Here is a 4,154-nt window from a genome sequence, read left to right as displayed (position 1 = left end):
CACTAGCTCTGAATTTTGAGATAAAACTTCACATTCCAAATCCACACTCAAATTTTGAATTCAAGCGTTCACAGTTAAACTAAAAAATCTAGTAGATTTGAACAATGTGTAAAGAACACTCATTTCAGCTGAAGTTATACTCAGAATTGCAGTTTGCAGAAAAAGACCAGAGACATGATTTGAAGATTGAAAAAGAAAACTCGCAAACACCCTTTTGGAAGGGCCATAGCTTGAATTAAGTATTGATCATAAAGACTGGGTGCTGTAGTTGAATGTTAGGAGTCTAATTTCTTTACCAGGGCACTGTAAATCAAGCCATGAAAGGGGTAATATAGCACAGATTCATTGCCTTAAGTATTGGAGAAATGGTTTTGTACAGTTTTGTAATTTAGCAGTTAACACTGTTTTTCTGAACTATCATGCCCCCTCCACCCAAATCTCTCTCTCTCTCTCTGTGTGCGTATTCTGTCTCCTCTGTTGGAGGCAGTATCTTCCTGAATATCAGTTGCTAGAAATCACAGAGTGCTCTTGAGCTCAGGTCCTGCTTGTGGGCTTCCCATAGGCCACGTCCATAAGTTGGCCATTGTAAGAACAGGATGCTGGACTAGATAGGCCATTGGCCTGATCAAGTCTTCTTTTGTTTTTATGTATGTGTGTGCATATATTCACATTATTGATAGGAAAATATTGCTCAATTTTATCATCAAAAGAGGCTAGAAGTTTTGTTTTGTTATTTATAAAAACCCTATTCCTGTCTGATTACAGTTGGCTAGCCTTTTATTATACAGCCCCGAGAGTGGCTGTATCCTATAGCCAGCATGGATTTTTCACATTCTGCAATGTTAAATTGAAAATACCCCTATGCCATTCTGCTGCTTCCCATAAGCTCATTAAAAAAAAAGCTTTATAAAACATATAGTCCTGAACTGAGAAATGTTTGCTTAACAACCCTCTATGTTTTCATGGTGATACACAAAATACTCAGAGAGAACTGAGAGTTCAAATTGTAAAACAAGAGAAAACAAATCTAGACCCCTGTTGGACTGTTTTCTGTCAGTGGTCTCATAATTTGTTGAAATTAATTAAAAATCAGCCATGTTCACAGAGTACCTGTAACCCTACTACTGACCTTGCCCCATACTCTGACCTTCATATTCTGCAGTTTAAAAATTAAAAAAAAATGCCTGGGTGATTTTTAATTAATTTAAGAAATTTAACATTGGAGTCAATGATAAGTCTGGGCATGCTCAGTAAGAACCAACTGTCAGGGTTCTAAAAGCCAGACTCACAGCTGTTTGGCTTGGCTAATCAGGTGGTCACACCCACGCTAGACCTTTATTTCACTTTAGACAGGGCTTCCCCAAGGGATCCTGGGAAGTGTAGTTTGTTAGGAGGCTCCTATTCCCCCGAGGGACCTCCAGTGGCCAGAGTGGTTTAACAGTCAGCCCCTCTTCTGGGGATTGGAGCTCTGTCAGGGGAATAGGCTGTTTCAAAGGAAATCTTGGCCCCTTCACAAACTCCACTTCCCAGGATTCTTTGGGAGAAGCCATGACTGTCTAAGGTGAAATAAGATCTGGTGTGGATGTGGCCAGGAACAGCTTTGGATATGAGTGGGAGACTACATGTGCCTGCTGTAGAACAAAAATTTGGGGGGAACCCTGAAAAACAATGACACTCTTCACAAAGTTTTCATTTTGGAAAGAAAAGGGGCTTTCCCTCTGCCCAGTGCCCACCCACCCAATCCCCTCCCCCTCCTTCTCCCCTCCTCCTTACTCCCTACTCCTACCCTTCCACTCTCTCTCTCCCCATTCCTTCTCCTCTCCCCTCCCTGCCCCTCCCCCAGGTCAGTTTCACCTATCCTAAGCATGATTGTACAGGAGTAAATCCCATCGAAGTCAAAAAGCATGCAAATGATCAAACCTGTCCTCCCCTTCTCTTTCCTCCCATCTCCTCCCTCTTCCCTCCCCCTTCCTTTGCCCCTTCCACCCGCTCTTCTTCCCCTCCCCTCCCCCTCCTTCCCTCTCCTCTCCCTCCCATCCTCCTCCCCCTTACAATCCCCTCCCCTTACAATCCTCTCCCCCTCCCTCCCTCCCTCCCTCCCTCCTTTCCTCTCCCCTCTCCTCCCCTCCCCCTTGTCCTCCTCCATGGTCAATTTTACTTATCCTAAGCATGATTGCACAAAAGTAAATCCCATTGAAATCAATAGCCATGCAAATGAGTGGACCTGCCTTTCCCCTCCCCCTCGCTTCTCTCCTTCCCCTCTCCCCCTCCCTTCTTCCTCCCCTCCCCTGTTCATTCTTCCTTCTCCCCTGCACACTCCATCCCTCCCTCTCTTATGGTCAGTTCCACCTATCCTAAGCATAATTGCACAAGAGTAAATCCTACTGAACTCAGTAAGCATGCAAATGATCAAACCTACCCTCCTTCTCTCTTCCACCTCTCACTGGCTCCCATCCCCACCTTCCCTCTGCCCTTCCTTCTCCCCTCCCTTCCCTACCCATGCACTTCCTCTTCCTTCCCTCCTCCTCCCCTCCCCCATGGTCAGTTTCGCATATCCTAAGCATGACTGCTGGGAAGTAAATCCCATTGAACTCAATAAGCATGCAAATGATCAGTCCATTCTCAGCAAACTTGCACAGGATCCTATTTCTCACCTCCCAGATTAAAAAGCAGAGACATTCACCAATAGGCAAAAAACTCTTGTGGTTTAAGAACATACCTATAGCCAACAGATATCTCTAGCAAACTTTTTTTTTCCAATTAATTTTTATTCAGATTTTCAAAATCAAGACAATACAAAAAGAAAAACACAAATTAAAACTAATACAATAAAAAGAAAAAAAACTATTGACTTCCGATTTGTCGTAGTTCAGCTATATAACAAACCTGTCTCTTGATAAATTATAAAATCACCTTCCTCCAGCAGTTATCTTAGTTGGTATCAAATCTCATTAACATCATATCATTTTATTCTTCTACAAAAAGTCAAAGAGAAGTTTCCAATCCTTGAGATATATGTCCATCAATTTTTTTCTAGATAGACATGTCAATTAATCCAACTCTTCAAGTCTATTAAATCCAGTAATTTCAAATCGCTCTTCTTCCTTTATCCGTCTTCCATCTTCCATCTTTACGCACCCAATAATCTTGCTGTCATAATCATATAATAAGAGTCTGATAGGGATTTCCTTCATCACAAATATTTTCTTGCCATCATTTCCGAACGTATCACTGAAGTATTGTTGCAGAACCGCATCTCTGTTCCTCTTTTTTACAGAATGCACTAGCACATCTCTTGAAGGGTTTTTCATTGTCACAAAACAGGAATTAATTCTGTAAACTTTCTCCATTTCAAGTTCCATCAAATCCTTCCAGTCCATGAATTTTTTCGAACCGATGATATCTTTATCTCCAATCTCTTCACCAATTCCTTCAGGGACAGCGCTGAATTCCAAACAGTAATATTTGTCTCCAGGATCCATCACAGCCAGGAAATCCAAATCTTTTCCCAAGACCATATTTAATCCAATCTCCAGGGCTTGAACCTTCCCTTTAATTTTTCTTTCATCCTTTTTTAATTTTCCAAATTTATCTTTGTTCTCCTTTCTCATAGAATCCTGAATTTCTTTCAGCTCCTGTCTCATTTCGCCAAATTCACTTATCATCACTTGTCTGTTATGTCTGAGTTCTTGTTTTGTTAGCTTAATCTCATTCATTATTTTCTGAAACATATCTAAAGAGAAAGTCCCTTCTTGTACATCCATGATCTCAACTACCTTCTTGATTGTCATTCTTAAAACCAAAAAACCCACAATCCCTTCAATTTCCAATGTCCCAAGCAAAGAACAGTTTATTTCTTTATCCAGTTACAAAGGAGTTAATCTTTCAAGCCAGCTGACGTCACCCTCTAGACAAGACGAACTGCCTTATCTCTTGTATGTCCAAAAGTGCCAAAACAACTTTAATTCACAGCATCCAAATAATTAGTAGCAGGAAGAATGAGCAGATTAGTAAAAAAAAAAAAAGTAAACCGGAAAAAATAGTCCCAGACATATATTACTCAAAAGTCTTATAAATCAAAAAAAAATTTCTCTTTAAATTAGAAACCCCTCCGCCGTTTCTAGCAAACTTTTAAAAAGCAGGGAAATTGGGCA

The sequence above is a fragment of the Rhineura floridana genome, chromosome 9, assembly GCF_030035675.1.
Source record: "Rhineura floridana isolate rRhiFlo1 chromosome 9, rRhiFlo1.hap2, whole genome shotgun sequence".
NCBI lineage: Eukaryota > Metazoa > Chordata > Lepidosauria > Squamata > Rhineuridae > Rhineura > Rhineura floridana.
This window is presented reverse-complemented; position numbering follows the sequence as displayed.